We start from the raw sequence: 27,227 nt of genomic DNA, 5'->3' as shown, positions 1-27,227 counted from the left end.
TTTTTTTTTTTCTCCCCACTGTCATATATATCTCCTCGCCCCCCACCCCCAACCTCTCAGTGTTTTCTTTGGTCTTTGTCAGGAAAAAACTCACTCAGGCTTGCTATGCTAGACTCTGTACACATTTGCCGTCTCTGTTCACGTTGCTTTTAATACTGGTGAGAATCCAGGGAGCTCCGCCCCACCCTTGTGATGCCTTGGTAAACTATAACCACCTACTCTTTCCGATGGTGCTTCTAGATCAGTCCCCAAAGTAGGAAGGTGCAGAATGTCCAGTCTGGAAGGACCTTCATAACTAGCTCTGTCCCTCACTTCCAACGGAGTAACTGAAGCCCAGAGAGGAGAAGGAACTTGCCCGAAGTCACACAGGAAGCAGAGACAGGGTCAGAACAAGGCCCTGCCCCTCCTATTCACCCTCTGCTGTCCTTCCCTTGAGGATTCATTTCTACGTGCACGTGCCAGGCCAGAATTAACATCCTTACTGAGGAAGAATTACAGCTCTCCCTCAGTGATGTTAACTGTGTGCGATGCATTATGCTACGTGCTTTTTCTATACACCTCATCCAATTCTCACCAAGGACTCGAGGAGGTGAAATCCATTTTGAAGACGAGGAGACCAAGGTGATGATGTGGAGGTGAAGCAGGCTGTCTCTTCCTAGTTCTGTATTCAGTGAGTTCACGTTGCTAGCTGAAGTTGCCCACAGTGGATGTATTTACACCACAGAAACTGGCCAATGCTATAAATGGAAGCTTTTCTCCATTTCTGCACCCTTTTGTCCAGGAGATCCAATGCATTAGCACACCCGCAGGCTTCATGTAAGCTAAGCAGCTGGCTCGGGGGCGCACAGGAGGGGTGTGACAGAGCTGGGGCTTACCCCCATGGCTGTCTGACGTCAAGGCCTGAGCTCTTGACCCTCACCCTGCACTACCAGTCAACAAAGCCAGGTTTTCAGGGACTTATTCCCCCTGTGAATGGCAGTGCTGGTGTAGAGAAAGCAGCTTCCTTGGGTCTGATACACAGGATGGTGGTGGGGTGTGAGATAGCCATGTCCAGAGAAACCACACCTGGTTGCTGGAGGAGGTGCCCCCAGAGCATCTCCCAGACTTCACAGGATGTCTTGCTGCTTTTAGGTCTTCTGAACACAACTCAAGGCCTCTGCTGTTTCCACAGTCTTAGATGCTTTTCCACAGGTAAAGACAGAGCCTTCTCTCTCACTTCCCTCTTGTCTGTGCTCTTCCTTGACCAACCCATCTAAAATAGCAACCGGGGCGCCTGGGTGGCTCAGTTGATTAAGCATCTGACTTCAGCTCAGGACATGATCTTGTGGTCTGTGAATTCAAGCTCCATGTCGGGCTCTGTGCTCACAGCTCAGAGCCTGGAACCTGCTTTGGAATCTGTGTCTCCCTCTCTCTCTACTCCCCCATTCATACTCTGTCTCTCTGTCTCTCTCCCATTCTCTCTCAAAAATAAATAAACATTAAAAAAGTAAAAAACATAAAATAGCAATGCAACAGTCTGTAGTCACTGCCTCTAGTTTATGTTTATAGTACTTATTGCTGCCTGTCTTCATGGTACATGTGCCTTTGCTTTTATAAGTCTTCCTCTCCAGTGGAATGTAAGCTCCACACAAGTTAGAGCTATGTCCTGCTCACATTGTAGCTTCAGAGTGTAGAATAGGGCAGGCTTGGATGGATAAAGTACTGAATCTCAGCTGTTACTCTAGTCTACGTGCTGCCTTTCTTAGATATGCCTTAGCTGGTCGACGGCCAGCTTAGATATTCACTTGTAGAGACAAAGGGCCTTCTCTTTGGCTCCCTGACTTCATTGGCTTTTCAATAATGACAACCACCTTCTGCCTACCCTGGAGTTTCTTCTTTCATCTTCCCAGTCGCCCTCCTCCCCCATATAGACCAACGGTCACATCTATCAATGCTGATTTTCTGACAAATAATTATTAAACATTTTTAAAATGAACTTTCAACTCTAAGAACTAATTACATTTCCATCTTAGAAAGTCTGTATGGCTTTGCCATTGAAACTGGTTATTCAAGGAGGATGGTTGGGGCTGATTGAATATGACCTTTGAGAAGAGAATATGAAGCGATTCAGGTAACAGCCCATGATGGGAGTGGCTGCAGGGACCCTGGGCTGAGTGTCCTGTCACTCATTCTGACCTGCAGGGTCACACTGGTGCTCTTTCTCATATTGTCTAGGTCATGTCTGGCAGTAAATACATAATTCCTCTCTCTCCCTCTCTCTCTCTCTCTCTTTCTCTCTCTCTCTCACACACACACACTCACACACACACACACACACACACACACACACACACATCCATCCCTTCCTTTCTTATTTCAAAAATCTTACATGTTTACTGTAGAAAATTTAGAATATATGAACCGGGTAAAAGGATAGCTAAAAGTTACTTTAATCGTACCTCTGAGGTAAGAGTTGTGAATATTTTGGTCAGCTCTTCTTTTTTAGTCTTTTTTCCCTATTGATTAATGTCTATGTATTTTTAGACCTATTGTTTAAAAATCTTCAGGGGACGCCTGGGTGGCTCAGTTGGTTAGACATCCAACTTAGGCTCAAGTCATGATCTCATAGTTCCTGGGTTTGAGCCCCTCATCGGGCTCTGTGCTGACAGCTCAGAGCCTGGAGCCTGTTTCAGATTCTGTGTCTCCCTCTCTCTCTGCCCCTCACCCATTCATGCTCTGTATCTGTCTCAAAAATAAATAAACTATTAAAAAAATTTTCATACCTCATAGACATCCCGCCAAGGTACACACGGTCACTTTTACTAGCTAGAGAGTATTTAGTTGTATGCAGGTAATTTACGTCGCCCATCCCTGATGGTTGGGCAGATACGCTGCCTCCAACTCTAGACTGTTAATACTGAGAATTTCTCACTGGCATGTCTTGGACAAATAGTGATTATTCTCCTTGTCATGAATGTCAATTACTGCAAACTCAATCTATGGACTGAACCTTTGTGCCCCTACTCTTTCCCTCCCCCCAACTCATATGTTGAAGCCTTAATCCCCAATGCCTTAGGAAGTAAGGACTTTGGAGATAATTAGGTTTAGATAAGGTCATGAGGGTGGAGCCCCACGTTAGCATCAGTGTCCTTATAAGGAAATGAAGGGACCAGAGCTTGCTCTCTCCACTATGTAAGAAAGTAAGAAAACAGCCATCCATCAACCAAGAAGAGAGCCCTCGCCAAGAGCCCCACCATGCTGGCATGTGGCCTCCAGAACTGTGGGAAATAAATGTCTGACATTTAAGCTACCAGCCCCTGCTGTTGTTAGAGCAACTACGTCACTGAGTCCTCCACATATCCTTACTAGAATGGTGTCAGTATGGCAGCCATAACTTTACCTCTGGACCTTTGCATATTCTGTTCCCTTTATGTGGATAACCCTTCCCAAGCCTCTTCACCTGACTATCAGAGGTTCTTCCTGTTGCCTCAAGTCATACATTTCCTTACATTTTAATATTTTAAAAGATGAATCTAATAGCTAGTGTGTGGATTTGTAGCTGTACTAAGTTGTGGACATAATTCCTCTTCACTCTTTAAGGTACAGCTTAGCCCAGGCAGTAATTCCTGGGTTGTCCTAACCCGAGGGCTAATCTCTCTTTGCACTCCCCACACGGCATTGCTGTGGCCTGCTCGTGTGCCTCCCCCCAAATGAGGACCTTCCTGAGAACAGCACACGTGTATTTTTTTGTTCCTGGATGCCCAGCTCCCAGCAGCTCAGCAGCCTGGACTCCAGGACAGGTGCGGGGAGCAGGGGTAGGTGGGGAGCAGGTCTCATTGTCTCCCTTCTCCCCCACCGAACAGGTAACTGGAGCTATTTCTTCATTCCAGGCCCATGGAGAGCTCCTTCTCAGAGCCCTTTGTGGTAGGTCAGAGCATTTCACCTCTGCCCCTCCTTTGAGGTTAATGCCCATTTCAGAGCATTGTGGATGTATTTATTTGCCCTGAGTGGGACTGGGGAGAAAGCTTGGCAGGGGGAAGTTTTGGTCATTTGTGCCCACATGGCTACAGAGAGCGTCCAAGAAGCCAGTTACCAGCACAGCAGCTCGTGTCGTCACATGCCACACGATGTCAACACTCAGAGTCAGGGAAGATGCTGGAGTTCCAGCTTTACAAAAGGGCCTGTTGGAGATTCCATCTTTTCCCTGCTGGCCCTGCCATGGGCCCCGAGACAGTGACTGTGGATGAAGTTGGACATTTGAGCTTTTCAGTGTCCTCTCCTCCCACTTTCTCCCCTCCCCACTCTCCCCCCTGGGTCTTTCTCTTTGTTCTAAGTTCATCTTCCCTTTATCTGCCTCTGGGTGACTTTTTGTCTTGTTTTTTAATTGCTTACCTCGAACCCCAGATGGAAGGCAGTACCTGTTATATGGGAATACACCCTGCCGGCAGCTAGGAGATAGAAGATGTGCCTTTCTGGCTGGGAAGGTGGGTGAAGGCTTCAGGCAGGAGGCAGCTGATTTTTGAAGGATGGGTGGGATTCAAATAGCTAAAGAAGTGGTAGAGGAAGGGGAAAAGTCATTCCAAGCTCAGATGGGAATAGGTTATGGTCAGGAAGGTGAGGACCGAGGCTGAAGCAAGCATTTATGTATAATGCTCATAAAGTGCCCTCCACATGCTGCCCACTTGCATGTGTGGGTAAACCAGATGTCCCCCAAGTCCCTGGTTCACCTGCTCATGGATCGGTGTGGGCTCTCCTCACTTTACTCCATGACAATCCAGCCTCCAAACTCGGCACCTATCCAGATTCAAATCCAAGGAATCCATCATCCTAAAGACATTGGTACCCAGGATAGAGTTCACTGCACATGTTGTCGAAGAGATGTGGCAATGGGCTTCGGTTGTACACTTCACCACAAAGAACTAGAAATATCCATTAGATGTTTCTGTGCCCCCCCAAACTCCCTAGCCATACCATGATGTGGAGGGGTGTTGCTCCTTCCTTCCCCCAGTCTCACTCTTACTGGCCCGTTTTATCTCCTCAATTTTTTCTTATGAAATTTACCTTCCTCATTCTTCATCAGTCAACTCTTACCACCCAACATGTATACTACCGATGCATCATGTTAGTCAACAGGGCCCCCCGGTTTCTTGATCTTAGCACTTGGAAGCCACCCTCCTGCAAAGAGGTTTATTTAACTCAATCTTCCAAAAAATATATAATGTCTCTCCTCAGAGAAATTCTGTGGCTGATACAGTCTCTTTCTTGTTACATGCACATTTTCTCCTTCCAACTCCTACAACCATTCTTCTGTTATCTTCATGGTATAGATAAGACAATGGAAAAAAAGAGAAATTAATTGGTTTGCCCAGAGTCACACAGCCACTAACAAGGCAAAGGTGAGACCTGAACTCTGAGACCTGAGCTCTGTCACTTTTTAAATGTATGACAGCCACCTCTTCTGCTTGTTTTTTGATGACTTGGATGGGAGCAGGGTTAGACAGGGAAATTGGGACCTTGCTTAGGCTCCAGGGCTACATAAAAAAAAATATCATGATAGGGTGGCTTCAAAATATAGAAACGTGTTCTCTCATCATTTTGGGGGCTAGGAGTCCAAAATCAAGGCATTACTGAGGTTGGTTCCTTCTGGAGGGTTCCTCCAGATTCCTCCTGCTTACTGCCTCTCTCCCAGCTGCTGGTGGTCCTCGGCGGTAGACGCAGCGCTCTGATCTCTGTCCTTGCTTTCACAGGCCTTCTCTCTGTGTGTCTCTGTGTTTTCACATGGCCTTGTTATGAGGATGCCCGTCACTGGATTTAGAGTCCACCCTAACCCATTGTGAACTCATGGTAACTAATGACACCCGCAAAGACTGTATTTCCAAATAAGGTCACATTCTGAGGGTCCAGGTGGATGTATTTTGATGAGACACCGTTCAACCCAATATTAGACCAGTTCATGAAGGTCCTAGAAGATGATGCTGAGAAATGTGGATGACGGGCAAGGAACAATCATGAAAGGTTTGTGAGGGGGAGGGGATGGCAGGATCCAACCAAAAATCCCTCGCCTAGAATCTGACTGGATCCATGTGGTTTCCTTATCACCACGGCCCCTGTGCCTTGCTGCTTCATTAAGGACTTAACACTGGGTGGGCTGCTGCCAGCAGGTGAATGTTTTCTGAGAGTGGCAGCCTTTCCTTTCTCTTGGAAATTTGCATGTTCTCAGACACTTTGCACTTGCCTCCATCGGGCCTTGGGCTAATCAGTATGCCACTTGGAACTATTTAAAGCCTGATGCATTAGTCACAACAAATCTGCTCCCGCTGGGAGTTGAAAAGGCTGAACAGGGCGCCAGTTTCTTTGGGGTAAGTGTGGTTTGTTTTCCCCCTCATGTCATTTGCACCCAGCCCCTTGGATTCCTTGGACTTCGGGCACAGAGTCCCTTTCCTGAGTTGTCTGTGATACAGGGAGAGCTGCCAAAGGCTAGTCGGGGCACCTTGGAAAGCGGGGGACAAGGGCCAGGGGCCAAGGCAGGGCAGGGACTCAGAGCAGGAGGGGCCGCTGGGCTTGGCCATTCTGCGAGAGAGACCCTGATGCTCAGCGAATACACTGGAAGGAGTTGAAAAGGCCTGGGGTGACCTCGTCCGTGTCCTGCACTGACCCAGCCCCAGAAACCCTGGGCTATGTCCATGTGCCTTGCAGCGGGGAGAGCACTAGAACTCTGGCCCTGCTCTAGGGACAGAAGCCCCTGTCCCCGTCTGCCTTTGTGACTTTGCCAAACCCCGACCGGCCTGCGAGGGAGCTGACTCGGGAGAGACATGCCGGCCTCAGTGAGTGGGCGGAGGCCCAGGGCGCCTATGTATGTGGGGCGGGAATACTCGAGCAGCATGGCGGGCTTTCTCCATCCTGGGCTTGACCATGGGTTCCGATTCCGGGCTGAAGGTTGGACGAGGAAGCAAGCACGGTGTGTGATAAGAGGAAAGTTGGGATCCTGAATCAGAGGCTTCCCGTCCTCTGCTCCGACTAGCTGTGTGGTCTCGGGCAAGCTGTCCTGAGCCTTGGGCTTTTCAGCTATGAAAGAGAGTGGCTAATTCCTGGCCCACCGAGGGTTCTAGAAGCATGAATGAGAGGATTTACGTAAATGTGCTTTGCAGGCTGTGTCATGAGCAGTGGGTGAGTGGGACAGAGAAGGTGCGGCCCGGGGTCTGCTACGCAGTGATGGCTCACACGCAACCAGCTTGGAATACGTGCCACACGTCCTCTGAGTACTTTGCCTGGATTGTTGGGTGGAATCCGTACAGTCGCCCTAGGAGTTGGTGCTCTTACTGTCTGTCTTTTACAGATGAGGAAACTGTGGCCGAGAGAGGTTAGATAATTTGCTGAAGGGCAGAAAACTAAATAGCTAAATAGACTTGAGCCCGCAGGCCTGACCACCAGTCTATACTGCCTCTCTCTCAGGCCAGAAGAAGGGTTTTTTGTTTGTTTGTTTTGTTTTTTTTTTAATGTTTTATTTATTTTTGATACAGAGAGAGACAGAGCATGAGAGGGGGAAGGGCAGAGAGAGAAGGAGACACAGAACCGGAAGCAGGCTCCAGGCTCTGAGCTAGCTGTCAGCACAGAGGCTGATGCGGGGCTCGAAACCACAAACGTGAGATCTGACCTGAGCTGAAGTCAGAGGCTTAACCGACTGAGCCACCCAGGCGCCCCAGAAGAAGAGTTTTTAAGCTTCCGTTTAGTGGGACCTAGTCTTGCCAAACCCTGAAAATATGTCGTGTCCCATCCTCACAACAGCTTTCTGGTATAAAATCATCGCCTCCGTGTTATGAGTGAGGAATCTGTATACTTCAGTTCCCTCCATTTACTGAGCACCGACTCCCCTCTCCAAGGCAGTGGGGACTCAACAGTGAGCAGGATGAGGGGGTTCTTGCCTTCATAGATCTGATGTTTTAGCACCAGGGAGTCAGGCAATGAAATGCATAAAGAAAATCCTTTCCGACCATGGTGAGGATGATGAAAATAAAACCCAGTGAAGCAGCAGAGGGAAGGGAGGCCAGGGAAGGTGTCTCTGAGGGGGGGCATTGGAGCTGACACCCTTAGGGAAGGGGGAGGCCTCTGAGTGACATGTGTGAGGCGGGGCTTTCTCAGGCCACAGTGATGGCCTGTGAGGAATAGAGAGAGGCTGGTACAAAGTGAGGTGACTATTATAAGAGGCAGTGAGGGCCAGGAACCTTCTCTCACTGATGCCAGTTTTCTTGGCATTGTCAGGCACGTGTCCATGAGGGATGTTGGGGTTTTGGCCTAAGAAAGGCCCAGGCCTGGGCAGGGCAGGACGGGCTGGTGGGCAGCGGCCTTGGTGGGTGGGCTCCAGCTTGCAGACTGTGGAACCCTCTTCCATTGTGCTACAGGGCAAACAGACAGCAGATCTGGGGGCTTAGGGGTCCCCTCCACACACGACAGGCTGGTCATCATAGTCCCAGGCGTCCAGGAGTTGGCATGGCTGGTAATTACTCTGTGACTAAACATAGCTGGCTGCCAAACTGGGAGTGAGTCCTTCCCAGGGGGGCAGAGCCCTTTCTTTTTTTTTTTTTTAAGTTTGAGAGCCAGAGCATGGGGCAGGGGCAGGAAAAGGGAGGGCGAGGGGGAGAGAGAGAATCCCAAGCAGGCTCTGTGCTGTCGGTGCAAAGCCCCACCCGGGGCTTGAACCCACAGACCATGAGATCATGACCTGAGCCGCAGTCGGACACTTAACTGACTGAGACACCCACGCGCCCCGGCGGGACAGCTTTCCTTCTCACACTCTCCTGCCTGGGACAGTGTTGATCTTAATTAATAACCCCTCTGGGAATGCGGTAGGATTCCACTGTCTACAGAGAATTGCTGGTGTGTGTTCTAAAGAATCAAATAAGATTTTCCTGCCTTGAGAGGAAGGAGATGCTTTATGATATAGGGCAGAATGAAATCTTGAACTTCGGACCTGGAAGATACTCTGGAGACAGTCTGCCCAACTCTCTCACTGATGACAAGAGACTAAGGCTCGGGTGGCATTTAACTCAGTGTTACAAAAAATGGTTGGCGAAAGCCTTTCCAAGGAAAGAATAGAAGCCCATCAGATGCACTTTTCCTGACTTAGTAAATGGAATACATTGATTCTTCGATCAAGCAGAGGCGAGCAGCAGAGGAGAGTGGAGGAAGGGGCTGGTCCCAGAGGCAGTCCTCGTGAGCCAGCGGTTCTTGGGCAAGTCACTTCATGTCTGAGCCCTCGGTTTCCTGGTCTGTAAAATATAGACAATGTTGGACTCTCACCCAAAAGGGTTTTTATGGGAACCAATTAAAGTAACATAACATATATCAAGGGCTTATCACGGAGTGAGTGTTCAGTAAAAGATTACTGCTATTACCATTTGGGGGTGCAGATCAACAGTGACGGAGAGTGTATGAAAATGCTCAGGAAGGGCAAGGTGGCCTCCAGATGACATTGCTGTGACCTTGAGCTGAGGCCTCCGAAACATCCCTCAGTGTGGATTTTTATCCATTCTCCCCCAAAAGTTTATCTTTCCGTTTGCCTCTATTTCCTGAAAGGCAATGCCTAAGACAAAAATATCCCCGGATTGAGCGTCTGAATCAGAGTCTTCGAACAGAGTTCGGTCTCTGTTCCCCGAGCCACCCCAGCTCATCTGCTGGTGTGTGAGCCCGGACACTGCTGCTGCAAGAGGAAGGTTGGAGAGAGGTCCCTTGCCTCACCCAGCGGTTGTGGGACCCCGTCCTTTGCCCCATGTCAGCTCAACCCCGGGACAACACAGAAGATTTGTAAGATGACAGCTCATCTTATCCCACAGGTATCATGATTTCAGGTGAGATCATCACTGGACAGTGATGTCTGTCATTAGTCATTTCCCTTTTGGCCGGGGCGGGGTGGGGGGGCGGACTACAGGCACGTGGAAAGGACAAGAAGCCCCATGCACACAGCCCCTGACTCATAGGCTCTGTGAACTGACCATTCATGGTGACTCAGCATTGCCTTGTCCCTTCGGTGGGCTCTGCGGGGGCCTGGCTGGGCCTCCCCATGTCCTGTTTCTCACCCCTCTGCTGAATGCGGTCCCCATCTTCATGTTAGGAAGCATCTTGTCAAAAACAAAATTAGAAGAGCAAGAGAGAAGAAACAAGAGCCCTTTCCAAGAAGGAATCTAGTGGGGAGAACAGAATCCTTTGGCTGGTAGGACTGAATCCTGTCTAATACTCTGGGTTAAAAAGAACCAGCTATGAACTACAAATGCAGTTGACTTTGGCCCTGAGATCTGTAGGGAAAACCAGAAAAAGAAATAATAACGAATCCGTAGCACAAGTGATATTTGCTTGTGGGCTCTACTAGCCATGTGCGTGAATAAGGAATTCTGTCCCAGGGTCCTATAGAGATTGCTTTGTGCCCCTGAGTGTGGAGTCTGGAAAAATACCAGCCCTGGCAGTTCTTCTGCTTTGGGGAATAAAAGGAAACTCCCACGAGAATCCTGCTTCTCGGAAAACCGTTACTCACCTGAGCCCCTGTGTGCAGATGGAGGTTCAGAGTGAGTCTGAAAGGACTCTTTGGGAATCTGAGCACAGGGGCTGTTCAGTCTGTGCCTGGGCCCAGAGCCAAGGATGTCTATGTTGCCCAAGGAGAAGGTACTTGGGGGGACCTTGGGACTTTGGGAGTCATTTACTGATTCATTTTTTTATTGAACACCTGCTATGACCAGGCACTGTGCTAGGCATGGTGAAACAAGAATAGCAAGGTTTCTGTCGTCATAAAATTTACCTTCTCGTGGAGAGATACAGACAAAACACAAGTAAGCAAGTGCATTAATAGGTTTATTTCAGCGAGTGCCCAGTGCTGTGCAGCAGGGAAGCCAGGCAATGTTCACCAGCAGCTGGGGTGATGTGAGACCATGTTAGCGCTGAGGTGCCGCCCACCGTGGGAGGACCAGGGGAGCCTGCCTGGTCCAGGTCGTGGAATCGCTGACACAGAGGCTCCGGGTGGGGACAGCTGTGGCCCCCGCACTGTGTATAACAATGGCCAGTGTCCCTGGGGCCTCGAGAAATGGTGGCTCCTTTTCAGATTGATACCTGGCAAGCTATCACCCCAACTGCAGTGTCCCCCTGGATAGCCATCTCCTGGAGGCAGGGGAGGAAGGAGGCTCTAGAACTGCTCTGGAGACAAGCAGGAATGACTGATTAGAGGCCTGATCCTTCCCTCCTCCTCACCTTCACAGCTAGCCCACCATCAAGCCTCTGGGCTCATGCTCCCCGTTTGCTCTTAGGAAATCCACTTCTCACCATGCCCTGCACTTTCACCTGATTCAAGCCACCAGCCTCTCTCCCCAGGTCTACTGGAAAAGCCTCTGAAGCTTGTTCCTTATACATGGTCTTGCTCATCCCTGGTCCACTCGCCACCCTGTGGTCGGAAAGATCTTTAAAAACCTCAGATCCTGGGACACCTGGCTGCCTCAGTCAGGGGAGCATGTGACTCTTGATCTCGGGGTTGTGAGTTCAGGTCCCACATTGGGTATAGAGATTACCTGAAAATAAAATCTTAAAAACAAAACAACAAAAAGGCCCTTCACATCTAATCATGCCCCATATGCCTCCTAGTACTTTTCCATGACTGCCCATTGCTGTCAGGATTAGGACCCAAATCCCCACAGTGACTTGCAAGGCTTTATCTACCCAGATCCCTTATTCTCTAGCCTATCTCCAGCCATTTGTGGCTCCACTTTCTGTTCTGGCTACACAGGCTTTCTTCCAGTTCCTCCAATATGCTGTCCTAGGGCCTTAGCACAAGACTTGGTGGCTCCTAACGTCTTCTCCTTCCACACACCTTGCAGGCTTTTCAGCATATCTGTTACTTCAGCAGGGTTGTTTTCCTTGTTCTTCACCACAGCGATATTACATAGGGCCTTTGCTCACATGTTCCCCGCAGTACTTCATCATTACTGTCCGAGTTCTCGGCACACGTAGATTTACTCTTTCCTGCATTAGTCCATAAGCTCCTGAAGGGCGGGGACCATGTCTGTCTTGTCTACTACTGTGTCCTCAGCACTCGGAAGGTGTCTGGTGCACAGCAGACACTCGATATGTATTTGTTGAGGCGGTATAGGAAGGAGTGCTTACAAAGACCTTGACTCTCAAATGTTCCACTTGACTGTGCTACTTGCTTTCAACAAAGTGAAATAACAGGAGACTGTCTGTATTTTCTGTTCCATTTCTCTGCCCTATAGAGATGGTGATTGATATCTGGAGTTCAAGAATATGCATAGTGAGCAGGAATTCTGGCAGATGAACAACCTGCTTAGGAAGTCTGTTCTTGCCTTCGACTATCAGAACAGGGTTATTTTCTTTGGCCCCCAAAAGTCGAAGACTGTGTGTACTCAGGGAAACGGTATGGACCCACAGTGTGGAACCAGGGCCAGGGGTGAGACTTAAATAATAATCAAGTGGAAGAGGGTTGTGTGAAGCCTGGTGGGGGAGACTGCCTTTCTCAGCGGCTGAGGAATTGGAACATTCCCCCTTGTGTCAATGTGGAAGTGAATGAATTAAGTTCCATTTTATGCCGTGCCTGGAAAAATACCAATGCTTTTCTCGCGTCGTTTCTGAAAGCAAACCCCAAATGCCACTCAGTCTCAGTTCTATGAGAGACTGTTACAGGGAAAAAGAGTCAACATTCACTCACAGATTATAGGAAATACTACTGAAGTGGAAAAGGATGAGAGCCGTGGATTTTTGCTTTTTTGAGGTTATGTACCCCTTTGAGAATCTGACAGAAGCAATGGACCCTTGTTCCCCTCATGCCCCCGGACCCTCTGCAACATATATATCCATACAACATTCCTCTGATCCGTGGCAACCCCCGGAGGGCCAGAGCCTTAGGTTAAAAATTCCAGTTCGTGGGTCTGGTTGGAAACTGAGCAGAAATAAGCTAGTAAGAAATGATATGGAAGGACAAGTTAGACAATGTTTTGTCCAAAGAATAAAACAAAAGCATTCTGTAGTTAGATTTTTCTATTCCTGGAGTTCTTTGCCTTGTGGAGCAAGTTGGTTGGCACAGGGAGACCTATACATCGAGTGAAGTTAGGCAGACCTCTAGGGTGTGAGGGGGAGCCACTTGGAGTGTTTCCCCAGATTTCACCAACCATGGTGATCCACTGACCCAAATCCATCATGAGGCCTGGATTTTAGTCTGTCGTGGTCACCACTGGTCTTCAGCATCGAGCTCAGTGCTTGGCACTTAGTAGGTACTCAATAAACACTTGTTGAATGAATGAATCCATTAGACTATCCTGCACTACCCCACTTCACTCTGGCTTCCTCTCCTGAATTTTCTTCTGGATTTATCAGATGTTCATTTTTATTTATCTGTTCCAGAAATATTTGTTGAGGTTGGTGATGTCATGGCATGTGTGAGTTGAATCCAAAGTTGAGGTCAGTACTACAATGCTACTAAAATCTTGGGTGGAAAAAAAAAAGCGGTATTTGTTAGAACCTTCTGGTGGACCATGCTTGTTTTCTAGGCACAGAATGACATGAGACTGAAGAGCTCATGCTCTGGGATTCATTACCCCTGGCTCTCAGTTCTACTGTTTGGGAGTAACAAGAGCCTCAGTTTCTGCAACTGTAAAATGGGACGTGAGAAATAAAATGATAACAGTTAAAACACTTAGCACAATTCTTGGCACATACCTACATGTTGTCTTAATAAATGTCAGCAATTTTTATTATTACCTGACTCCTCTGCCAGACAATTCATTAGTTTCTTTAGGGCGCTCTTCCCTTTCTGAGCTCACAGCTCTGAACCCCAGAAACTGTTGCTAACTATACAGTTGGTCAAGTGCAGCCTTTTAAAAGTCCCAGAATCAGGGGCATCTGGGTGGCTCAGTCAGTTAAGTGTCTGACTCTGGCTCAGGTCTTGATCTCATGGTTGGTGACTTTGAGCCCCACATCAGGCTCTCTGCTGTTAGCACAGAGCTCTCTTCAGATCCTCTGTCCCCTACCTCTCTCTCTCTGCCCCTCCCCCACTTGCACTCTCTCTGGCTCCAAATAAATAAACAAGCTTTGGGAAAAAAACGTTTTAAAAAGTCCCGGAATCAATCACAGCTATATTTAAGGGCTGTGGACACTACTAATTTCCTCCCTTCTTATTTTTCCATATTTTTAATTTCATTTAATAAGCACGTGTTACTTCATAATTTTAAAAGTATCGAATAAGAAAAAGATACTGTAACAAAAATGCGTTTATTCCATGTTTGCTAAATTCAGAGGTAGAAACAAGAACATTGTATCATCTCTGGTCTGTAGAATCACTTCCAAGACAAGGAGGGTCTTGAGAACACAGTTCCATGTGCTGTCAGGGTCTGCAGGCTGAATCCAAGTGTGAACATGGGTGTGGGGAGAAGCAGGGGGAGGAGGGAGAGCAGTGAGGGGAACTGTCCAGCTGTCAGGAAACTGATGTTATTGGAGCACCCTTGGATCACACGTGCTCAGTGGAGCCAATGCCTGATATATCTTGAGGAGGGAAAAAAAGCATCTCTTAGAGCCAGAGGAAGAGCGTTGGGATAAGTCATCCTTCCCAGGAACACACAGCCAAGACAGCCTGCAAACAACTTAGTGCAGACACTGAAGGGATGGTGCTTATAGGGCCCAGATGGGACATAGTGGAAAAATCTGGTATTTCTGGAGCCACTGAATAGAACATGGCGACTCCCAGCCCCAGGCACAAGTCTCCCAGAATCTCATTGTCAGGGCTTTGGGACTGGCAAACTAGAGAGGTGCATCTGGACCAGCCAGGTATACCCTTCTCCCAGCCCACACACCCACCCTGCTGTGCTCCAGCCCAGAAACCTTAGGAGAAATGGGCTTGGATCTGCATCATTGCAAACGACAGCCTGAACCCCTTCCTGGGGACACTGCAGGAGGCTACTCATGGGGCGTCCTGCATGGGGCATCCTGTGGAGGTCTCCAGGAGGACTTGGTACCTTGCACTTTCAAATTCTGGCTCAGGGTCAGACTGTGAGCCTTGGTTGGGCAGTGAGCCTGGCTGTAAACTTAAACACCAGGCAGGGACTAGATGAGCCTTGGCCCAGAAGCCAGGTCGGAGGGTAAAGAGGCAGGAATCTCTTCCTTGGATGACCCTTAGGATAGAAATCGGGAGGCTTGGGACAAGGGAGCCTGTGTAGTGTCCAGATTGGGGATTTTATGTCCAAGATCACATGTCTAGCTCTTGATTTTAGAAAATAAGACACCTGTAGAGTATGAGGGAAAATGCAGTAATGGTATAAATCAAACTGTCCATCATAGCCACACCTCAGGAGCCCAAGGCAGGAGATCAGATGGTCTAGGATCTGGTGATGGGTCTGCTGTGTGACCTTGGACTAGTCACTTGACCTTTCTGGGCTTCAGTGTTTTCACACATCCAATGGAAATGATAATCTTGATGCTCTCATGAGTTGTTAGACTCAAACAAGAGAATGAAGTCTTTGTAAAGTGAGAAGGGCTCTAGTCATCACTTGCTCCCTGACTAAGTTGTATAAAGCAACAAGAGGAGCAATAAACACCCAGTGATCCCGGACCGTGTGTCAGCATCCATGCCCGGTGTCCATATGCATGTTTCACAGGGGCCTCACCATTGAGAGACAGGCACAATTGTCATTTCCATGAGCAGATGAGGTCACAAGACACAAAGAAGCTAAATAACCTGCCCCAGGTCACACGGCAAGCCAGGGTAGACCAGACTCTGACTGCAAGCAGTCTGTCTCAGGAGTATGCACTGGGAGTGTGCCCTGGGAGCTTTCCCTTGGGAGCTTGAGGCCCGTAGCCAGGTCTCCCGGCTCCCAACCCAGGCTCCGCCTTGGCTTCCTCAGGGAAGATAACCACAAGTCTGTCCAGTGAAAACAGACCCATCACTATCTCTTCCCTGCACACTGGTCGATCACTGCCAACCACGGGGCGGCTGCAGGGCCTTGACACGGCCTGATGTTTACCACCTCCAGGAGCCAAGGCTGCTGGATCCCTGCCAATCCCGGCAAGGAGGAGGAGGTGTCAGGGAGCAGGGGCTCCTCCCGGTTGTGCATCACGGGCACAGGTGGGGAACGTCCCTGTCTGGGATGGGCCTCCCTCACTGCACATGGGGTGGGTTTGGGGAGAACATTTTCTGGAGAGAGCCGAGGCAGGGAGGCAGTCTCTGAAGGACAGGCTGCTGCCTTCCACGCCTTGATCGGGTAGAAGAGAAGGAAAGACAGTCAGTGCCCCCTCCCTGCGCCCTCTTTCAGGACAGCGTGGCCCGGCCTGCAGCTGTTTGCTCATCTTGCCCCATACCGTCCCATTAAGTGGAGTGTTGGCTGAGTTCGGCCAACAGAAAGTGGCAGATGAGGGCTTGTGGGGATTCCTCTCTGAGAAAACCTCAGGAGCCTTTTCGATGGACTGGGACAATGAGAGGACATGAACACAGAAGAGGAATTCCTGAAAGAGCCAAGGTGTTGGTTCTAGACAAGAGAAGACTGGGGAAGCATGGGCACTGTCAAATACCTGAAGGGCTGCCCAGAGGCAGTCTGGTTCAGAGAGACCACGTGGGGCGGAGGAAGGAATGGCAGGGAACAAACTCCCAGAAATCTCCACAGCCGGAAGGAGAGCTGCCCTGGGGGCAGTGAGCTGTCTGTCACTGCAGGGGTTCTAGCAGAGGCAGGAGCCCGGGGGTGTGCACCTGGGTAGGAAGAGAGTACAGGGATCGTTAAGGCTTGCACAGCCCTCTGTGACCCTGTGGCTGTGTGAGCACGTGGGGTGGACATGACGCGGCACACTCAATGCACACACACCTTGTGCTGGCCTGTGGTCTCCCTCTCTGTTCTGTCCTGGCCCCTAGTACCCTGTGACCGCCAGGCCTCATTATTACTTTGTCTTCTTGGAATAACTACTGGCCCTGCACCCTGCCCTTCTGCACGCTGCTTGTTGCTGAGCGACACGAGTGGATAACGGGCCAGATGACTCATTCTTGGGCTTTCTCAAGAGACAGGATGCCACAGTCTGGGGACAAAGCTCTTTCCCCTGGATCCCTGGATCTCCAGCTTTAGTGGGCATCAGAATGAGCCGCAGGCTTTATAAAACAACAACAACAACAACAACAACAACAACAACAACAACATCAACAAAACACAGACTGCTGGGTCTCAGTAGAGTTTCTCTTTCAGCAGGTGTATGGAGGGAAGGGTCTAAGACTCTGCATATGTAACAAATTCCCAGGTATTGCTGACGCCTTACAGAGGCAGGGACCATACTATGAGAACCACTGCCCTAAAAGACTCACAACGCCTCTACCTATAGGCACGAGGCTATAGATTCAGACAGATCCATGTTGGACGTCCACCATGGAATTCCACACTTACGAGCTGTGCGATGATAGGTCATTTACTGAACACCTTTGTGCGTCTACTACCTGTTACTGCGAGGATGAAGATGGTGATTTCGATAAACAGCTTAGTGTCTGGGATATGCTAAGTATGCAGATGCTCAAAAAATATTAGCAAGGTTATTATCAGAATAAGATGATGGCTATTTCAGACACTCCATGTCCACCTCTATAGGACAGTGGTGTCGGAGCCAAGACACACATCCTCCTCCAGTGGCGCACCCCGCCCCTCAAGTAGGGCCAATCCCATTGTCATTCCTTACCATCTGCTCCTTGCTGGAAGGATGGGGATTCATTATCAGTAAGGCCATCCTTCAAACCTTGGTTTTGTGTCAGGGGCCTGCCGCACATTCTGAATGACTGGCTTTCAGTGTGACTCTGCAGGAGCCTGCCTGATAGAAACTAGATTGTGTGTGGGACCCAGAGGTGGGGTCATCTGAGTCCTCTGGTCATGTTTCTGTTGGAGCCTCAAGGCCCCCATCATCCCATCCCTCATATCCCGTGGTCTCTGCACTGATTGTTTTAATGATAGAAGTGCAGGCTTAAGTCTCCCATTGCAGGGTCTCAAAATTAAGTGAGAAAAAAATCTAGGAGTGGCCTCAGATGGCCTCAGGCTGTTCCGAATGTTGAAGAGGAGGACTTGCTGGGAAAATATGTGCCAGGCTCACCCTTGGGGGATACTGATCCTGAAGTGTGTTCTTTGGGGTGGTAGCTTGAGAAGTGTTTCACCCAAAAGATTCTGCAGTCAAATAAATTCGGGAAGTGCTCTCTTTCCAAATGGCTTCTTAGAACTCCAGGATGCTCACTAGCAAATTTAAGCTTCCCAGAAATCCTACAGTTAAGACACATAGGTAAGGTTGTTGAACATCCTGACATTTGCTTCCCATCAATTAAGTTTGGGAAACTAGTTCTAGGAATTTGGAGTTTTTCAGGGGCCTTCACCTGTAGTGTCTCACCTGATTTTAAGAGGTCAGTAAGATCACACTTGTTTCTATGAAGAAAAGACTGAAATGCAGATAGGTTTACAACTTGCCCAGGCCACAGAGCTCTTTAAAATACTCTCTACTGGGGCACCTGGGTGGCTCAGTCAGTTAAGCATCTAACTCTTGATTTAAGCTCAGGTCATGATCTCTAGTTCATGGGATCGAGCCGGGAGTCGGGCTCTGCTGACAGCATGGAGCCTGCTTGGGATTCTCTCTCTCTGCCCCTCCCCCACTTGCGTGCATCAAAATAAAGAAATCTCTCTCTCTCAAAATAAAGAAATCAACATTAGAAAAAATAATAAAATAATATACCATCTACCATTGCTTAATCTGAGAAGGAATTTGTGGATTCGATGGAAGTTTATTTGTAGTGGCAGCAATCATTAAAACCAAAGAAGAGAAGCAAAAAAACAAAAAACAAAAACAAAAAAACCCTCCACCAACTGGAAATAGCACCTATTATTTGTAAAAAACCCTTTTGGCGAGTATTTATTTTCCTTTTGCTCTTAGGCTCACATTATGACTATGATGTCACCATCCAGCACAGGTATAGAAGGTAGATTCTGCAGCTACATGGTGTTTGAATGAAAGCAGCGTCACTGCCTAGCTCTGTGGCCTTGGGCAAGTTATTTGACTTTTCTGTGCCTGGTTTCCCTTCTGTGCAGTGTAATTCTCATACCTATATCATAAGGTTACTATGATGATTCAGTGCAATATTACATGCAGACCTCCCAGAATGGCATATGGAAGATTCACTCCTGAAAGTATTAGCTATTGGTTGCCGCTATTAATTCTGTTGATAAGAATACTATGTAAAATCCACTTCTCTTGAGAACTTAAGGAGGGGGTATTTAGATAGGGGCACGTAGGTCTAAGACTTAACTTGGCCTGCTCATTAAGCAGCTGTGCGACTCTGGACAGCTCCTTTAACCTCTCTGTGTCTCAGTGTGCTCTCTGGAAAATGGGATCGTGCCGGCGCTCTAGCTTGGTTCACAGAGCAGTTCTAAGAAAAACCACCTGATGTGAAGTGCTCTGACAAATGTAAAAGTAGGTCCTCGTGAGTTCTCCAAGTCCACATCGGGCGCATGAGCAGGCAGCAAGCTGTGGAAGCGGGCTGGCTGGGGAGAAGCCCTCTCCTCCCTGTGCTCTAAATCTGAGAAATGCCCACAAGGGCCGAGGCCATTCGATGGATGGCAGAGGTGGTTTCATGGGCCCACACAGAAGCCAAAAGGGAGTCATTAGCAGCGCTGAGAGTTTTCCTTTGCTAAACAATGGGGCCCTCATTCTGGGATTTCCCGGGTTGTCCTTGTTGACTTTGGAATAGAGGGTGATTGTGTACACACACTGTCTCTGCTGGTGCATCTCAGACGTCTGTTTCCTGCTGTTTACCCTCATCTCATGCCCTGTGTGCCAGACCCACAGCGCCAGCCCCTAGCTGCTTCACCCCCCTGGCATTCACCACAGGTAGTCTCCCTGGGGCTGGGGAAAGGAGGAAGCCCTCAGCAGTGTGTGTGTGTGTGTGTGTGTGTGTGTGTGTGTGAAGCAATCTCCTGTGAAATCACGATGCCTAACAAAAGTGGAATCAATTTACCTGCTGCTTTTGTTCCAAAGGAAAAGCGTCCAGAGCCCCCACTGGGGAATAATATTTAACCCACTTCGAGGGTATTTGTGTCCCTTTCATCTCTCAATCATGAAAAGCAACGGCATTTCCTACAACACAAGTTTATTGGGGAGGTGCTGCGTTCCTCAACAGTGCCCACGAAGTGTGGCCCACAGCCCCTTGGGAAAGAAGACACTGCCTCTTAAATTGCTAACCTTAATCCGTGGTGACCAGAACTGGCCCAGAATGAAAGGGCTGATCCCACAGGGAAAAGAAAATCAACAAAACCACACCACTCTCTTCCCCACCAAACCACAACCACTGAAAACAAAACAAACCAACACAACCCAGTGAGAGTTTGAGGACAACTCCATTCCAGACTGTCCTTCTGAATCACTCAGTCGCAAAACCAGAACAGAGGTCAAAAATTAGAAACCATTTAACTTTCTTAAATGCTTTGACAATAGCTATCTGTATTTCTGTAGCAGGTTTTTTTAAGCTGGTGGACTTTTTTTGGGTTTTTTGTTTGTTTGTTTGTTTGTTTTGCTTTAAACAGTTCTATTTCACCTTACATGAACCCCTAGCCCAATGGAGTGGGCTGGATAAGCCTAAATAGGTCTTTAAGCTTCCTCCAAAACTGTCTGCAGTCCCCATGCCCGGACACCTCAATGGGTCAGAGCAGGCGATGCGGTGGCTCAGAGGGTGGGAGAGAGGGAGGGAGGGCTGGCAGTGTGGAGGCCCTTCAAAGAGGGGGTCAGAGGTCACCCAGAGATTGCACAATTTCCACCCTTATCTGCCTCATTGAAGTAGTGAGAGGGGAGGGAGCTGGAGGAGGAGCCCCTGGGCCTGGGGTGTTGAATAGAGCAAATAAATACCAGGGGCACCTGGCAACCCTCGGGATCTGAAGGAAAAGCGTGCCTGCTCTTCGGAAGTGTGCTAAGTTGCCTGGGACCAGTTTGGCTGCTTTGTAGAAGTCAAAAGCCTCTTACCCCAGCGCTTTAAAGTTAGTCTTTCATTATTCGTCCATTCTTCCTGAAATTTATTTTTTTACTCTAAGCCCCTTCTATATTTGGCAGTGTTTGGGAGGTGATAAAGAAAAATAAGACATAATCCTCACTCTCCAAAAGCTCTTCTAGTAATATTTAAAAAGAAATGTCCAGCATTCAGTTTCCCAGCAAGCAAGTGAATCATTAGTCTGGCAAAGTCACCGTGGATTTCGGATTTCTTCCTGAGAGCCTGCCCGAGGTGGCATCGTGTCCTGTGTCCAGCTCCTCACAACCCAGTTGGGTTTCTTTTCAGGGCACTTCACACGGCACGGCGGAAGGCATTCTGTAGAGGGGACATGGATTTTCCTGGACAATTATGGGGGAGGGGACGGGATGATCTTTAAGCCCCCTTGAGCCCTGACCTTCTGAATGTATTAATTCTGTTTGATGATGCCAGTGACAAGCCAAATGCTATGCGGAGTGTTCAAGAATAAGTTAGAGTACCCGTTCCTAAACAACTTATACTCCGGTTGCGATAATACCCACATGGGTACTAACACTTGAAACAGCCAATGAAACGTGCCCACCCCCAACCGCAGAAGGAGATGGACTGTTACAAAGGCTGTTGAGAAGATGGAAACAAAGAGCTGGGACCAGGGAAGAGAGGAGAACGAGTTCTCAAAGGGGAGGGGGTCTGAGAGTTCACCAAGTTGATTGTGCTTTGGATTCTCACAGCTCTACCTGATCTCATTTGGCAGAGAATGGAAAGAAAAGTACTTCCGTGCTGAGGGCACAGCCTGAGCAAAGGTGTGGAGACACAGCTGTGTCAGCCCTACTCCAGGAGAGTGAGCAGCGTGTTGGGAGGGGTCATGGGAGACACTGCACCACTCGGACACTAACCCCCATCCCTGGAAGGAAGAAAGCGAATTGTGTGGGGGGAGGGGACCCAGAAAGTGACAAATCACCCACTGTTCAGGGAACATACTGAAGGTGGTGGCATTTAGCATGTGCACCAGGAGATGCCTTTACATAATTCTTTATCTCAAGAAAAAAGAAAAGGGAGGAGGGGGGGAGAGAAATCCTCTGCTAGCCCAGCCCAGCCCTTTCTAGGGCTGTATTCATTCATTTGTGGGCTTGTCAGTGCGACATTGTGTCTGCCCTCCTGAAAGCCATACATCTTACTTTCAAACCCTCCAATGGCCATGGATCCCCTGCAGACCCCAGTGTTCCCAGTGACCTTTTGGCAGGGGGCTCACTCCCTTCCAAAGCCGGTGGAGGGGAGATGGTACCCCTGCACTCACCCTCCTTGTCCTAGCTCTCTTCTCCAGGAAGGATTAGTGCTTTTCTTAGCTTTGACGCTCAGTTCCTAAAAAGACTGCCAGCTGTGTACTTCCACAAATCTTTTATTTTCACTTGTATACATCTTCCTCCCCATCCAAGATCTCCAGGCCCTCCCAGAAAGGGAAGGGGCGGGGCTTACAATAAGCCTGAAAGCCACTTGCAGAAATGTTTGCTGGCAGATAGTCTTCATTGCCCCAGAGATGGCATTTCTGAGCTTTCCTTTCTCGTATGTAGTGTGACAATAGCATGGTCGCTGCTGAGATGGAAGCAGGCGGGCTGTCCCAAGTGGTGTTCCTCTTTGGCAGTTTCTGAAGTGAATGGACCGAGCCAGTGACTCACCCTCTTGGAGCCTTTATCTACAAAATGGGGAAAAGGCCTTCCTTAGCACAGCTGTGATGCGTAAGTGAGAGGTGCCCTGCACCACACTTACTAAACACCTGCTAATATGGCTAGGATTTTCACTTGACAGATGATGCTAAACTCTTCTGTGCTATTTTACTATTCAATCTCAGTTATTTGGGGAAAAAATAATGGACTCCCTATGTTAAGCTATGAGCTTATTCCCTACCTCTGGGGTGGCACTCTGCTTCTGGTCTTTTCTTTGTCATCATTGTGCCATGAAAAAGCTGAAATCTGTCCACAGTCGGCCTCGTGTGTGGGTGGAAATGCATCAGCCCACACTGGGGGCAGCCTCGAGAGCTCATTTTTGTCTGATGCTCCCCGCACTGGCCCCCGCAGTGTCTGAACGTTTCCCCATTAGTCACTGCTTTGGCTGAAAGAGTGGAAGACCCCTGTTAAACTGGAGTGCGTTATCTGGGAAACACATTAAGCCATTAACAGCTGGACACAAATTAGTTTATCAGACAGGGGCTGGACTTGCAGAATGTAGGAGGGAAAAGGAAGTTTACAGATCATCATTTCATAGGTGAGGGAAGAGGGGACTACGAATGAGCAGGTCTTTGTGATGCCAGGCCTCAACCCCGGCTTTCTGACCCAAATCTGTTCCCCTCTTACTCTTGCCTTGAGGAACAAGAGAGACACTCCAGCTTTCAATTGGGAGATATTGGTCACGTGCCTCCCCTAGCTGGGGAGGTGCTAAGAATTCAGAGAAGTAGAAAAGTAGGGAAGACAGGGAAGTAAGCAAATGCTGACCCATATGGGGAACATCTCTTAGATGCTGAGGATGGAAAGGTCTGGAACAGGACACTCTCAGCAAAGGACAGATCCAGCCTCTGGGTGGGGACGGGGGGCGGTCAGTGCCACCAAGGGTTGCACAATACTAGGACCTAGGACCCTACCTTTTGGCTATCATGAGAGTCCAAGAGAGGTCATGTTCAGGGACCTAGGCTAAGGTTGGGGTCTGCAAGGGTGAGTGCTGAACTCTCAGGTCCAGGGAATGGGCCAGAATGCCATGAGCTGAAAAAAAAGGCCAATGGTTAAAAGAAACAAGACCACACTGTCGGGCAGACAGGCACTGTTCCCACTGCTCTGTCCCATGTAGCCAACATGGGCTGATCGTTTTCCCTTAATTCACATCAAAGGACTTGGTGGAAGATCACAGGAATAGGAAGAAGGAGAAGAAAGGTGCCTGGTGCATGATAAATAGCTCTCCAAGATGTAGGAGGTTTTAAGGAGCTGCTTCTGTTTCTGAAATTCTGTGGACTCCTGACATCTGCTTGGATGAACTCAAAGCCATTCCCCCTGGCAGCCACTTGCATAAGCAGATTGCTGGTGATGTCTGCGTCCTTTTCCCTACACCTCTCCTTATTCAGGTCTTCATTCTCCATCTCCTGCATGATTTCAGTAGCCTTCTTATTGGTCTCCCTCCGTCCAGCCTCTACCTTTTCAAACTTGCCTTCTTGCTGTTACTAGAGAGGTCCTTCTAAAATGGGAATTCAGTCAAATCATTCCCCTGGTTTATAAGGATAAAGGGTAGGATGCCCTTTACACGGATTTGACCTGCTCCAGCCTTACAAATGGCCCCATTTTCTGCCCCTTGATCTGCACCTTCTGGCCACGCAGACCCTGCCATGCTTTTGCACCCCTCTACACCCCTGCACATGTGTTCTACCTTCCTGGGAGCCTTCTCTCCTCCTCGAATTTGCCTTCATCTTCCAGATGTGAGTCAGTGTCACCTATGTGAAGTCATTCCATGCTTCCCAGTCTTTTTCACAGCTTTTTTCTTTATGGCCCAGCTATACACCATACAGCCCTTTTTTTTTTTAATTTTTTAATGTTTTATTTATTTTGGGTACAGAGAGAGATAGAGCATGAGAGGGGGAGGGGCAGAGAGAGGGAGACACAGAATCTGAAGCAGGCTCCAGGCTCTGAGCCTGCTGTCCGCACAGAGCCTGACGCGGGGCTCGAACCCACAAACGTGAGATCTGACCTGAGCCGAAGCCGGCCACTCAACCGACTGAGCCACCCAGGCACCCCATACAGCCCTTTTTTGAAGCACCTGTCATATTGCATTGCAACTGTCATTGTACATGTCCATCTTTTAATAGACTGTATGTGTGGGTAGTAAGGACTCCTCTCTGATTTTCTATACCCAGTACCATGCTGGGTAAATGCATTATGGTAGATGTCCAAGGAATGTTGGTGAAACGAGTTAGCATACTTATGGTCTGAAGTGTGTGAGATCTGAAAAGCAAGGCAACAGGATTTATTCTTTTTAATTAAAGCTGGGTGTCCTCTTTACTGCCATCCCCTGACTCCTCCTTGCACCATAAGTGGTATATTCCATCTCTGACCAGCAAAGGTTTTGATTGGGAACTAATTGCTCATTCAATGACTTTCTGGGGATGTGTAGTTATTTTTTAATATTTTGGGTATCCTAGAGAATGTGATAAACCTATAGATGCTTCCCCCCAAATGCACAAATAACCAGTCTCATAGCATTTTCATACAGCCAGAAAGTTGCTGGATGCACACCCTCCCACCCAGCTCCAAAGACCCTGGCTTGACACAGCTGTGATAGAGAGCTTGTGTTTCGCTCTCTTGGCCAATATGATCTTGTCCAGTTTTATTTTCAGGGGAAAAAATCGTTATTTTGAAATCTCCTTTTCTAAATACATAAGTATACTTTATTATGGACTATGCTTTCTCAAATGACACATGCTGATTCCCTTTCTATGTTTCACGAGGATGTGCCCCTTCTCTTTAAGTAGCAAATATCACTGCCTGTGTTTTGCTCTTGAGAAATATGCATGGAGATGGACATAAGAGGGTCTTTTGCAGTCACTCTGTCTAGGTCAGGGTGCAGGCCAGGTGTGGGATATGCTGCCCTGGTCTGACTCTGTCCTTATTGAAGAAGAAGAACTCAGGGCATGATCAACAGACTTTCATGTGGGAAACATCCACTGAACTCCCACTAAGTGCCACATACTGTGCCAGGCACTTGGGAATACTGTGAAGGAACAAAACTGATGAGACCCCTGCTTTTAAGCAATTCATAGCCCAGTGGGACAGGGCAGAAAATAAATAAGAATACAAGTTAGCTAAGTTCACACAGTGAACAGAACAAAGGAAAGACAACAGCAATAGAAGAATAGAATAGAAGAAGGAGAAGGTCACTACATTAAGTCAAAAGTTCCTTTGAGGAGGTGACATTAGAAATGAGACCATAGGCAGGTCTCTGGGAACAGTGATCCAAGGAGAGGGACTATCAGGTGCAAAGGTCCTGAGGCAGGAAAGATTTCAACGTGTTTGAGAAAAAGAGGACACTATGGTCGGAGCACAGAAGGTAAAAGGGAGAGGGTGAGGAATAAAGTTGTGGGCCATAGGAAAGAGTTGGGATTTTTCATCTGTGAAGGGAAAGGAAATCCCAAAAGCTTTAGGCAGAGCAACATTTTGATCAAATTGGGATGATTGGAAGATCGCTTTTTAAAAGTCAGGACTCATTTTATCACCTCCCCTCATTTTAAACAAGTTTGTCTATTGGAATGAATGTGTAATAAAGCAATTCCATGAATTCTCATCATAGCTCTCTATCAGCAGGGGACAGCCAGGTATTCTTTCTAAAATGTCACTGCCGCCCAAATCAGAGACATCCTGGATCTGGGTAGCGAGTGACATCTTGCCTGGAGGAGCTGAAGGATCCCTGAGCCTTTTCAAGATACTGAAAGTAGCCAGGGATCCCGACAAGGATTGGACAGGAAGATGAGGAGGCGCCCAGTCCCCCACAGTCGCAGAGGAAAAGCACCAGGTAGAGGAGGCAGGCCCCTAGAAAGAGCCTGTGGCAGGTGGGGCAGGCTGAAAAGGAAACAAAGGCCACATGGCTCTTCCCTTGTCTGCCTCCCTGTCCTTGTCTGCCCCCACCTCCTCCCCGAGGCCCACAGATGTCCTATCTGTGGCAGCGGCCAGGTGTGTTTGAAAACATTGGAGCCCCGTCCTTCACGTAGCAGGAAATAAACATAGTTGGGGAACGGCATGTGGCTGGGGTAGGGCCTGGGCGACTGTGTGTGCGCGCGGAGGGGTAGGGGTGGCGGTGCAGGTGCCGGTTCATCCATCCATCCCACTCTCCTGAGTCCAAGTGCTGGGGGGAGGGGTGATCCCAGAGTGGCTACTGTCACACAACTTGGGTGAGTTCCGTGCCGAAAGCAAAGCGAAGCAAACGCGCACAAAGCCGAGCACGCGTGGGGAGAGACGCTGGCCGTGTCCGGGGTGAGGACCCGACAGCCACACACGGCGCCCCCCCGATCGTGCCCCTCCATTTGTGCGGAAGGCTGCCCCGCCTACCCGCGCCCTCCCCGAAAGAGTTAAGTACGTCCGCTCCTACCCTCCTGCCCCTTCCCCCTCCCTCCTTCTCCCCCGCCCCCCACACTGCGGGGGCGAACCGGCCCACGGGAGAGAGAGCCGGGGCCGCGCGAAGGGCCGGCGGACCGGCGAGGGGGCGGGGACCCGGCGGCCCCGAC

At 48.9% G+C, this 27,227-nt stretch overlaps 1 protein-coding gene, 1 long non-coding RNA gene and 1 other non-coding gene across 5 annotated transcripts in view; 2 read left to right on the top strand and 1 right to left on the bottom strand.

Moving 5' to 3' along the window:
• The window catches only part of LOC115306220, a 7,300-nt gene extending 1,549 nt beyond the window's left edge, over nt 1-5,751 (bottom strand). Inside the window, exons 1-3 of one of the 2 annotated variants that reach the window (XR_003915252.1) lie at nt 5,608-5,751; nt 4,707-5,293; nt 4,372-4,524 (exon numbers count right to left, since the gene is read on the bottom strand). This is a non-coding gene — a long non-coding RNA (uncharacterized LOC115306220). The remainder of the gene's footprint in view (nt 1-4,371; nt 4,525-4,706; nt 5,294-5,607) is intronic. The other variant, XR_003915254.1, reaches the window with a different exon arrangement.
• NAV2 (neuron navigator 2) overlaps nt 1-27,227 on the top strand; it is a 373,160-nt gene that overhangs the window by 33,195 nt on the left and 312,738 nt on the right. The gene's annotated exons all lie outside the window — the stretch shown is intronic.
• LOC115272883 lies at nt 13,382-13,453 on the top strand. The gene has a single exon (XR_003900530.1). It is a non-coding gene; the product is annotated as a small nucleolar RNA SNORD45 (small nucleolar RNA).

Source organism: Suricata suricatta, chromosome 11 (genome assembly GCF_006229205.1).
Source record: "Suricata suricatta isolate VVHF042 chromosome 11, meerkat_22Aug2017_6uvM2_HiC, whole genome shotgun sequence".
In the NCBI taxonomy this organism is placed as follows: domain Eukaryota; kingdom Metazoa; phylum Chordata; class Mammalia; order Carnivora; family Herpestidae; genus Suricata; species Suricata suricatta.
This window is presented reverse-complemented; position numbering and strand designations above follow the sequence as displayed.